This window comes from Chiloscyllium plagiosum, chromosome 18, assembly GCF_004010195.1.
Source record: "Chiloscyllium plagiosum isolate BGI_BamShark_2017 chromosome 18, ASM401019v2, whole genome shotgun sequence".
Taxonomy (NCBI): domain Eukaryota; kingdom Metazoa; phylum Chordata; class Chondrichthyes; order Orectolobiformes; family Hemiscylliidae; genus Chiloscyllium; species Chiloscyllium plagiosum.
The window spans coordinates 69,442,019-69,454,930 of NC_057727.1; the positions used below are offsets into that span (position 1 = coordinate 69,442,019).

General features: G+C 41.5%; 1 protein-coding gene across 3 annotated transcripts in view; it reads right to left on the bottom strand.

Moving 5' to 3' along the window:
• The window catches only part of sumf1 (sulfatase modifying factor 1), a 163,497-nt gene that overhangs the window by 81,435 nt on the left and 69,150 nt on the right, over positions 1-12,912 (bottom strand). The gene's annotated exons all lie outside the window — the stretch shown is intronic.

Sequence of the window (12,912 nt, forward strand, 5' to 3'; positions counted from 1 at the left end):
GGAAAGTTGATTTATTTTGATTTGTGTCAAGGCAACATTCGACAAACTGCCACATCCCTACTGTGTGTGAGACAGCTTTATTTGGTGAAAGATATATTCCGACGTTATGCAAACTGCTAACTAAATGCAGTTATTCAAAGGACAAACAATGTTGTAGTTTCACAACAGGAAAAGGAGGGGTTGGAAGGCTGGCTGTTTTAGTCATCCTGTATGACATGAAGTTGGAATGCGTCAAGAGTAATAAATTGCACTGTATATTGTTTCTGTGGAAAACTATGATAATTCACCCACTATGATTGTATCTCCATGAGGTACACAAACACCCACAATGTATATTAAAACAAACCAATGTGATCAAAGGTAACAAAGAGCCACTGGAAGAAATTATTTTTTGAGTAGCCAAGTGTGGTGCGGAAAATCTCAGGTACGAGAATCTAAGTTAGGAGTTAAGTGCTTGATGTGTTGTTTATGTCATAAAGCAAACTTGGCTAAAAGAGGCAAGCAGCATCCAGCATGTGAAGATTGTATGCTTTGGCGGACAGCTCTGTGTAGGCAAAATATACAGTCTGTATCCGACGAAACTATTTGAAACAATGTGACGGTGCCTTTAAAGTGCTACCGTCACATTCCCACACTGTTTCACAGCAGCATTATCCAGATGCCAAGCTACATAAGGCATTATTAGAACTGATGACATATAACTTGGTCAAAGGAGCAGAAACATGGAGACGAGGGCACCAGGGGTTAGGAAGGGAATTCAGAGCCTCAGGTTCCAAATGGCTAAGGGCATGGCCAGTACCAGTGGAACAATGAAAACTGGACACAATAGTTGGTGGAAGGTTGCATTTTATACAGGATACAGGAGACCTTAAGAGCAGTAGTGTATGTGTCTCTTCAGTTGTCCCTATACATTCGGCAGAGCTTGTTCTGCAATTATCTTGGCAATTCCTGCCACTGGACACTCTAGGTTCATGTGATAGTTGGTGTGAAATGGGTGCCACATGTTAAAAGATTCCATGCAGAGGGACCTTCCACCCTCTCAATATGGTCCTGATGTTCCGGTTCTCTAATTTCATAATGGAAAACCCCAGTAGAGGTAGACCGGAGTGTCACACTATTGTCATCAACCATGAACTCCAGCACCAAAACACTGATTGAGACAAGTTGGGCAGGAGGTGGTGAGACACAGCAACTGGAAGGATAAATCTGAGGAACAATGTCAACTCAAACACTTCACCAACTTCCAGCTCACCCTAACCTAGAAAGGGGCGCCAATGAATCAAGCATTTGATTCTACCCTCAGGTGACTATCTCCATGTGTGCGCGGGTTTTCTCCGGGTGCTCTGGTTTCTTCCCACAGTCCAAAGATGTGCAGGTTAGGTGGATTAGGCATGGGATATGCAGGGTTACAGGGATAGAGTAGGGAGTTGGGATGGTATTTGGAGGGGTGGGGGTGTTTGGTGTGGACTCGATAGGCCGAATGGCCTGCTTTCACACTGTAGGGATTTTATGATTGCAGAAGCAGTGCATATCAGTCATCTGCGTTCATGCCTCCATCTGAAAAGCACCACATGAGGTCACACAGAGATTCTGATTCAATCTTAGTTAGACATTGTCCCATCTCCCAAAGGGAGACAAGTTAATTTTCCTTGGAGATTTTAATGCCAAAGTTGAAAGACGTGATTGGTAAGGAAGCCATTGGGAAGGCAAACACCAACAGTCCATTTCCTGATGAAATGTCTGGAGCATGGTCAAGACCTCATGACAGCACTCTCACTGTGAACGTGGACACCTACCTGGCTATATTATTCCTTGAACGAGGGACATTAGGATCACTGTGTCTCCTATGCAAGGCATGAGCTGTCTGCTGGACAGATTGTTGCCCATTCTGATCTACTGTCTCCATCTGCCTGCCCCAAATATAACATCTCTAGCATTGAGGTGCAGGTTGCTGTCAGACAGCTGTATTGGGTAGACAATATCCACGACTTCCAAAACAAGCTCTTTACTCCAAACTCCACCTTGGCAAGGGGTTACTTGGAGGACAGAGAAAACACTTCAGGGGCATAGAATCAGAGAATGCCTACAGCATGGAAAGAGGCCATTTGGCCCAACAAGTCCACACCCACCCTGTGAAGAACATTCTACCTGGATCCCCCCCCCCCTCCCAAACCATCCTCTAATCTTGTATTTCCCATGGTTAATCCACCTAATCTACACGTCCCTGGACACTACGGGCAATTAGCATGACCAATTCACCCAACATGGACACCTTTGGACTGTGGACCAAACTCGAACACCCAGATGTAACCCATGCAGACAAAGGGAGAACATGCAAACTCCAAACAGGCAGTCGTCTGACAGTGGAATTGAACTAGGGTCCTGGTGCTGTGAGGCAGCAGTGCCAACCACTGAGCCACATAAGGCATCCTCAAAGCCTTCTTGAAAAGATGCAATTTGGTCACCAGTTCATGGGAATCGTTTGCCCAAGTTGGAGCCTAGGCACCTAAGTGCCAACCATCTCGAAGACCTCTGAAATGCCCATATGAAGGCCAAGTGCAAACATCAGAAGAAGTGTACAAAATTTCAAACATCCCATCCACCTGGCCCTCCACTTAGAGAAGGGGCATTCAGAGATCAGAAACCCACACCACAATCTCTCCAACTCATGCTCTGTTTAGATGCCCTCTTGACCTTTCCTATTTAGATACCCATCCAGATGCCAATGAAGATGAAAATAGGAATAAGTACATTGGTGGCAGTCATAAGAAATATGGTAATGGGTGGCCTGGTCTAATGTCGTGATCAAAACCTTGATAACATTCAGCACATTAAGCTGACACATTACAAATGGACAATTTAATGAGGTTTAAGAGGAATGAAACAGATGATACAGTGAATAGCATCTATCAATCAGACTGCGACACTTCTTCATTATGAGATGCCAGTTGGGGACAAGAATTGTGCTGTAAAAATAATTCTGTTAAAATGACAAAGACGGTCTCAGAGCAAAGAGCTGCAAAGAGATAATTTCCCTGTTAATAAGTCTGCAATTATGACAAATCCAGCAGGAATTTTGTAACTAGTTTAATGTCTCTAAATCTCACTTTAACACTTTCCTGCCTACATTTAGTGCAAAGACACATCATCGGCCTGACCTAGAAAGTCTTAATTAGTAGTTTGAAATAAACAGACAAATGTCATTTTAAAATATTGCGTTTATCGTAATGCTGGGAGAGAAACAAAAAAAAAGAGGTGCAGAAAATAGTATTTTGAGGTTGGAGAGAGCAGAATGGAACAGAGACAATATACCAAATTGCACCCTGCCTAGTCAGGATTGTTCTATATTAAGAGGACAGTGAGACTGATATGTAGAGATAAAGAGGGCAAGAGGGAAATGGAAGAGGGAGGAAGGAAGCAATCAAGTGAATCTAGAATAAAGATAACTTCTGGGCAAAGACACACAATCATCCTGGGATGGAAAAACTGACAGCGGGGCAGGGATGAACGAAGAGATACTTTCATTCAATCAGAATAAAACATTGCCATAAAAAATGGAATTTGAAACACTAAGGTAGAAAGAAATAGGGAAAGGCAGACAAGTTGACAATCAAACAAACATCAAAGAAAGGCTGCAGGGTGCAACCACAACAGCATTGCTTCTGCTATCCTTGCTACTATTGCAAACAGTGCAAGTAAACAGTTGCAACACACCGAGACATAAATCAGACATGTCTATTGACACTCAAAGATCAAGCCACATACAAAGAAACATGAAAACGACACAGGGAATGGCATAAGGATAGGGTGACCCGACATTCTATAATCAAAATCATGACACATTGAAAACCCGTAGGAAAGCAAAGCTCCGTGATAGTTGTCCTGGGAGAGAAGCAGTTGGCAGTCAGTGGTCATGTGAAGATCTCTCCTGGAATACGCCCAGCCAAAGCTGGCAACATTACTCAGTAGATCATTTAAAAGCTATCATCACCGATGAGCCATCAGTGCCATAAAAGGCAGCGACAATTCCTTCAGAGATGCCAAGTAGACAGTGGGAGGTAGGGGTACAGTCTGTCACCAGGACTGCAATGTAATGGGTACTTACAACATGGAGGACAAAATTGCACACAGATTCTAAACCCCCATGTCTCTGTTTTTATTGAAAAGAAATGCAAGTGTGAAAACTAGGATGCTCGAACAATTTTTAAGATATTGCTGGAAAGCCAGGACATTTAATGAGAAAGTGAGATGTCCGGTCATTAGGTCACACAATCATAGAGGTCTACAGCACAGAAAAAGGTTCTTTGGCCCATCGAGTCCATGCAGATCAAAAGCAATCACCCAACTATTCTAGACCTATTTTCCAGCACTTGGCCCACAGCCTTGTATGCCTTGATATCACAAGTGCATATCTAAATATTTCTTAAACGTCATGAGGTTTCTGCCTCTACCACCCTTACAGGCCATGACCTCCAGTTTCCCACCACACTCTGGGGGGCGAAAAATAATTTTCTTCACATCTACTCTCAACGTGCTGCCCCCTAACTTAAATCTATCCCTCTACCTGTCTACTCTATCTCTGCCCCTCCTACTTTTATACATCTCATTCATGTCTCCCCCACACCTCCTCTGCCCCAAGGAAAACACCCCCAGATAGTCTAATCTCTCTTCATAAGTAAAACTCTCCAGCCCAGCCAACATCCTGGTAAAAACCCTTTGCTCCCTCTCCAGTTTTGTCACATCTTCCTGTAATGTGGATTCCACACAATACTTTAGCTATGGGCTAATCAACGTTTTATACAGCCCCAGCACCATCTCCCTGCTTCTAAACTCTATGTCTCAGCTAATAAAGGCAAGTATCACCCATGCCTCCTCAGATACTCATCTGCCTGTCCTGGTAACTTAAGGGGCCGATGGACATGCACTCCAAGGTCCCCCTGACCCTCAGTGCTCTCCAAGGACCTGCCGTTCATCACGTAGTCCCTTGCCTTACTTGTCCTGCACATTATCTCATGCTTAACTGATTTGAATTCCGTTTGCCACGTATCTGCCAGTCTGACCAGCCTGTGTATACGCTCCTGTAAATCTAACGCTATCTTCCTCACTATTTACCATCCTGCCAATTTTATCATCATCTGCAATCTTATTGATCAACACTCCTATGTTCAAGTCTAAATCATTTATGTATACACCACAAAAAGCAAGGGCCCCAACACTGATCCCTGCAGATCCTCACTGGACATAGGCTTCCAGTCTCAAAATTAACCCCTCCAACCATCACCTTCTTCCCACCTCTCAGTCAATTCCAAATCCATTGAGTCTCCCATGTGTTATTCATCTTGAACATTCACAAAAGACCACACTGGATCACTGATATGACCCTTACTTATATATTACTATAGACATCTATGTTGGAAAGCCTCAGTTTTAAAAGAGCAATTTTTAAAAAAAAACTTACGTCAAGCCACCGGATATATCCTGAAGGTGGGCTGTGACGAGACATAACTCTAACTACTTTGAACTGCAGACGCAGAGTTTGGTACAGGGATCAAAATGGGAATATGAAGAAAATGCTTGTTACGGTGAGCTGCAGCAAGCAAAAATCCACTGCCTGGAAGGGTGCACGAAGCAGATTCCAGAGTAATATTCCAGAATGGAATTGGATAAATATCTGAAGAAGGGATAAATCACAAAGCTATGGTGATTGGGACAAAATGGATCATTTTCATAGAACTGGCATGGGCGTGACGAACAGCCTTGTTCTGTGCTGCATGATTTGCTTAGAGTTGAATAGACCATAAGACAACACTGGCCTTGTGGAAGTGTCAACATTTTCACTTTTAATTTGCTGAGTGGTGCAGTACCAACCGATTGTAAAAAAAAACAGGCACTCACCCCTGCTGGGTTTGGCAATGAGTCTCCTGTTCCCTTCAAAGAACACACAAGCGATCCGGTTTTCTTGTGTGATCTCTCACCAGAGCAACAAAACTACTACCTGGCCATGTGCCTCCCCCACCCCTCTGTGTAATTAATGTAAGAGGATGTGAAACAACTGTGGAGTGGGGAACTGGAGCAACGATGCTTGGACTCAGCAGAGATCCCCTTTTAGAATGCACTAATATACACATTGCCAACAGGAGGTTGTGGAATTTTAAATCATACAAGACTTCTTAATTCATTCGTGGGGTGTGGAGGGTGGCTGGCTGAGCCAGTATTGATCACCAATTCCTAGTTGCCCTTGAGGTAGTGGTGAACTCCCTTCTTGAACCATTGCAAACATTTAGTGTAGGTACACCCTCAGTGCTGTTGGAAGGTGTGCCAGGATTTTGACCCATGTTGATCACAGAGTGCTGTCAAGGCTGAGTCATTAAGTATATTCAGTGTTGAAATAGACATCCTTACTCACTGAGGAAATCAAGAGGCTATATGGAAAAGGCAGGAAAAGTGGAGTTGAGGCAAAGCAGACTTGGTATGCTGAATGACCTTTTTCCAAGTCAGGACAGTGAGTTGCTTAGAGAAGAACTTGCAGCTGCCTTTGTCCTTCTCATTGGTAGTGGTTGTGGACTTGGAAAGTGTGGTCTAAGTAACCTTGCAAATTTCTCCAGTGCTTCTCGCAGTTGGTACTCGCTGCTGCCAGTGAACAGTGTTGAAGGGAGTGAATGTTTATGGATGTGGTGTCCATTCAGTCAAAACCATCAATGTTTTCTGATGTCATCTAATTTCCATAAAAATCAACCAATTATGTATCAAGTACCGTCCGAGCTGTAGTCCGGTTGTTTACTGAATGTGGTACTTTAAAAGATTGTCACACTGGGAAGGTCTCATACATTGCTGGGTAATTCAATCTGAAATAACCTGAAGTCTTGCAGATTAGTACAAGTTATAGGTAGTTCTTGTTAATTTAATAAAGGAGCTTTGAAATAAGATTGTGCCAACACATTATAACCCATGGCCTTAAAGGCTCTCCCTTCTTTATCAAATTGTAAAATGCTCAGAGATGGTCAGCCCTGTCACTCTGAATTGGAATTTCTCAGTAGTTTCTACAAAACTCCATCACAGTAAATGTCAATTTGAAACTGCAAAAACAGTACAAATCCCATCATTGCTAGCCTCCAAAATACAGACCAAAGGTTAACAATATTATCTTTTTGGTCAAAACCTTGAATTCATTTGAAAATGATGTGCAGAGAAAATCATTTGAAAGGATATTGGATTCGAGTTTATCAGGGCGACAATTCTTTTGCTCCATTGGTGTTATTGGACCTTCTGCTGAAGTGAAGGGAGCTGACCCTTATTTACAAAGGATGGTTTATTAAATGAACAGTGACACTGGGCAATGTTAAGACCAACTTAACTTGACAGCTTACAGCATCATAGATTCTCAACTTAGTCTATTTCTGAAGTTATAAAAACAAAAAAGTAGAACTCTCAAGAGACTTACCCTGACCTTGAACATAACTGAGCAAAAACCCAATGGAAATGGGCTTTCAATGTTGGGTGATCCTTGCACTGACAAAAATCCTCCAGCATAATAGCTTGACCTTACTTACAACAGACAGATGATGTTCAGGATAATGAGGAGTTTTGTTCAACCACTCAGTTATGTTAATATATAGTTAGGCACTGTGGGCACATTTGCACATACAATGTGATTGTTGCAGTGGTCAGCAACATTACTGGATGGTGTATCAGACCATACCTTGGAGCACAGGATAAAGCACATCTTTGGGAGCAAAGTGGACGTGGATCTACTTTTGGCTTGGTCTTTGAAGTGTCTTACTGGAAGCCCTTATTTATTGACATCAAGCGTATAAAAAGTTTTCAGACAGACATTGACATCGCTTGCTTCAAGCAGAAGCAAAGATTCAATGTGTACTGGCGAGGATATGGACCCTGTCTCATCTCTATATCATTCAAAACACAATCTGGCCCATCCCTCTCTTGGACTCTTCTCCACTTCCCTTCTCTATATCCCTGCAACGTTTCCTCTTTCAAACATCTTTCCAATTTAATTTTCAATGCTACTGATGAATCTGTATTTGTCACCTAATACCACTGCACATTTTGGAGTTGGGATGAAAGCAAGAAGGACTGATTTTCACTGGGTGGAGAACAGCCACAGAACTGTTTTGAGTTCAACTGAAAAGCCTAGGCATTGCTGACAGGCATGTCACAATCTGAACAGGCGAATCTTTGACAAGTTTTGAATAAACTCACTGACAGGTCTGGAAGAGCATATTTAACACTAGAAGGGCTAATTATCATCAGACGCAGAAAGTAAAGCAACAAACTGTGTACAAGTCGTCCCATCGACACTAACTCTTCAGTCCATGTTGGCAGACTATAATTAGGGGAGTGCTAGCTTAGCGATTTACTCTTTATATTAATGAAGAAGAAATAAAGAATTATGTGTTTAAGTTTGTTGATGACACAAAGTTAGGAGAGAGTGTAACCTGTAAGGAGGACAAAGAGGCTGAAAGGGGATTATAGACAAGTTGAGTAAATAAAGTGGCAGATAGAATCCAGCAATGATCTTACTGAATGGCAGAGCAGGATGCTAATCAGGTTCAACCTATGGGTTGGGAACATGAAACACAAAGCTGAAAGGCAAGAAAACAGAGCAATGTCAAACAGAGGGTCCAGGAGCAAGCATTCCCTGAGAAAGAGTTGATGAAAAATACCCTATTAATTTAAGAGAGAGATCAAACTGAAGCAGTCCAGGAAAGGTTAGAAGGCACAGTGGAAATAAAGTTAAATAATGTCAAGAAATATTTTACAAATAAGAACAGCACCGGGAGCTGAAGCCCATGTCACCTGGCACTCTTAGTGGCCATAAACAAATTAGTTGACAAGTTCATAAAAGATGCCAAGCAACATGAATTATGGAGCTGCAGACAATTTGCACCGTACACAGATATGCCAGAATAGGCATAAGCAGCCCTAACACATTGGTAGATATGTACCTAAAAGGAGTTCCTTGATTGGACTTCAGGCTAAAGCAAGGTTAGGTTTAAGGAAAATTAAGGGACCAAGATACAAGGGTAGATTCACCGATGGCAGGAAAAGCAATTTTGATTTTGTTGTTGGCTAAGTAAGCAACAAATGTTTTAGAGTGTCAGTCAATTGATATTAAAGCTGCATTTCTGCATGGAGATCAACTTAAAAAGCAAGAATTTGTTCACCCTTTCAAAGTAGGCATTGGGGACACACAAAGTTAAATAAATGTGCATGTTGTCTAAAGAATATCACCTGAGTTTGGATCTTCTTCATAAGATCCATCTTAATAAAAGAGGTGCTGCAGATGGCAGGAATCTATAGTTAAGACCATAACAAAGCAGCCACGATGTATAATGGAATAGGTTCTGAGGGACAAAAGACTTACTCCTGCTTCTATTTCTTATGACATGAACTTACACTTCTTAAAAGTTACAGTTTTAAACCAATTAACAGTTTGGTTAGAGCCGTGGAACACCTTCAAACATTTTGGCTCATTAAAGGCACTATATACAAGTATTTTAAATCCGTTTTTTTTTAAAAGTGATTAACAGAGTGGTGTTGTTCAAATGCCTTGCCACCACACAAGGGGGAACATTCAACTCAAGTGTATCTGGGGTGGGCAAGAAGCAACTGCACAAACCGAGCGACAGCCTCAGGCCATCTTTGGAAGGGGGTTTGTGAATGGTACTCTTCTTGCCTGTGGGCTAGCCTGTTGAGAGAAAATAACATAAAAGGCAAAAAGGAATCGCTTTAATAGTAAAGGAAACAAAGGAAGGGGGGGAGAGACGAGACTGTTTGCTTTTGAAGGTTGCAACATTATTAATTAAATTCATATCAAGCACATAAAAGAGAATGAGTTCATTAGCAACGCGCAGATGAAAATCACACTTGGAGCTAGCTAATTTAATCACACTGTTAACAATTTGTGCACGATTCTATATCTAAATCAAAAAAATAGCCTTGGCTTCTTTTTCCCTACAATGGCTTTTAGAATGATGTGTGGCCCTAAAATGACAGACTTTCAAGTGCCATTTTCCCAGATCAAAGGCCAAATCTGTTTGCCAGGTTTGTCTTCTATTGCTATTTTTTTGAAAATATACAATTGCAATTTGATAAACTAATCTCATGTACTGAAAGATTAATAGAGATAACTACATAGAATTCTCCTGCCAACGATAACCTTCTCATGTTGTGAATACATCTGCTCTCAGTGGGATATGATTCCGCAAGTTTCAACAGCTCTTACTATTATCTCATGCTGAAGTAACCTCAGATCGCAAGTGTCCACAGGCTATTTTCATTCTGGGAGCATCACAATATGCTGAGCAAAATGGAATAAATTCACTAAAAGATGACTTCAGGACTGACGTAATCGAATTTTCAATTCATGCAAGAGGCTAAGAAATATTTGCAATGGACTCCCAACTTGGATAATGGATGTAGAAATGTTGGAACAATTGAAGAAATAAACTGGTTGCTGCAATAAGTGAGTCTTCGGGGTTGTTTGATTAATGAACCAAGACAGGCTCCATTGTCTTCCCTTACCAGTAATCCTATGTCCACATGCACTCCAACTAAACTCAAGGTACTAAAGCGAACTGCTACATTCCTGATGGTATTTCAGATAGGATCAGAGTTATTTCAATTCTATGCAACTGCAAAAAATATGGTGAAAGTCAAATTTTCTATTTACCATATCCGACACTGATTCAACAGGTCATATAATCATACAGGTGTACACAGAAACAGATCTTTTGGTTCGACTAGTCCTTGCCAACCAGGTATTATTGAATCCATATCCCGCTAAACCCTTCCTATTCAAATACCCATCAAAATGACTTTTAAATGCTGTAATTGTACCAGCCTCCACATTTCCTCTGGCAGCTCATTCCACACATGCACCACCTCCGTGTGAAAAAGGTCCCTTTTAAATCTTTTCCCTCTCACCTTAAACCTATGCCCTCTTGTTTTGGACTCCACTACCCTGGGAAAGAGACATTGGATATTCACCCTATTCATGCCCCTCATAATTTTATAAACCTCTAAAAGGTGACCCCGTGGTCTCCGACGCTACAGGATAAAAGCCCCAGCCAATTCAGCCTCTCCCTCAAACACTCTAACCCCAGCAACAAACTTGTAAATGTTTTTCTAAACCCTTTCAAATTTAACATCTTTCCTGTAGCAGCATTGGACACAACAAACGGTCTTGCGCACTATCAGGACAAGTTTCACATAATCAGTGAATTTTGGCAGTTTTGTCTTCAAACTTCTATCATGCAAGTCAGCTTGAGAGGACATTTGCCAGTGAATATGTTAATTAGATCTGCTAATATGGCAGAGATTTGAATGTGGTATCAAGTGACACAGAGTATTTTCCAAACCTCAGTTACTATCTTATCACTTTTTCATCTACCCCACAGTATCATGAGGATGTTCAAGGTGGCTGCAAAATAAAGACTGATTTCTTTTTCACAAGCTCAAATCGTGGAAAGATAAAGTAACAATTCCAATCGAGTGATTTATTAATGTTCCATCATCAAATGTTCTTGGTATTATCATTTTGTGTTATATGCATGCCTCGATTGTACTGTGTAGAAAATAGCCAAACAATACTTAAAAGAGGTGAAAGATGAACTATATCAAACCAATCACTGACTGCAGATAACAAGTAGAAAAACCAGCTTGGAAGACATTTGTCTGCCTTTAGATGTCAAGTCAGGCACTAATTTGCTATATATTTAGAAATATATAAATGTATACAGCCAAGTACCTGATGAAGCATGATATTCCATGTAAACATAGGAAATTATGAGGAGGTTATTCAGCCCAGTGAGCCCACTCTGACACTCAATAAACATGACTGATCCTCTTTTTCAACTCTATATACTCCTGCTTTCTTCACATACCTCTGGGCACTTTTAGCCTCTATTTCCTTCATAAATCTTATCAGTGACTTGGTGGTCTCACTCTTCTGTGGTAGAGAATTCCACAGAATCACCACCCTCTGAGTTAAGGCAATTCCTGAAACCTCAGTCTGAAATAGCATATCCCGTAACCCAAAACAGTGACCCCTTGTTCTGTATCCCTCCATTCCATACCCTTACATTGAATCAATCCAGATCTGTCAGAATTCAATATGTTTCAATGAGATCCCCTCTCATTCTTCCGAACTCGGATGGGTACAGGCCCAGTCGATTCAATCAGTTCTTGTAGGAGAAACCTGCTATTGCAGGAATGAGTCTCGTGAATTCTTTCGAAAGTGGAGTAGGTTGTATGGCTCTTACTAAAAGAGGCTTCACCATCTAACTTTCATGTTCTTCCCATAATAACCTTGAACTTTGCACTTGGTTTAAAAAAAAGCTCACAAGGTGAGGAAATTAGTGGTAAGGCAGGCATTTATTGCTCGAGCTTAATTTCCATTGAGAGCGCTACCCTGGAATGAACTCAAGAAATTTGAAACCTTCTGAGAAAATGCAAAGATGGTGGTTTAAAATCTCCATTTATAACCTGAGACATTTGAAAAGATTTCCTCGACTTTGGTTTTGTTTTATTTTTGTGGGATGTGGGCCTTGCTGGCTGGCTAGCATTTATTGCCTGACCCTAGTTGCCCTTGGGAAGGTGGTGCCTTCTTGAACCACCAGTGTCCACCTGCTGTGGGTTGACCCACCAATGCCATTAGAGTGAGAATTCCAGGCTTTTGACCCAGCAACAAAAAAGGAACAGCGATCTATTTCCAGACCAGAATGGTGAGTGGCTTGGAGGGTAATTTGAAGGTAGTGGCGTTCCCATGTATCTGCTATCCTTGCCCTTCCAGATGGAAGTGGTCATGGATTTGTAAGGTGCTGTCTGAAATTCTTTGGTGAATTTCCACAGTGCAAACTGTAGAGAGTACACACTGCTGCTACTGAGCATTGA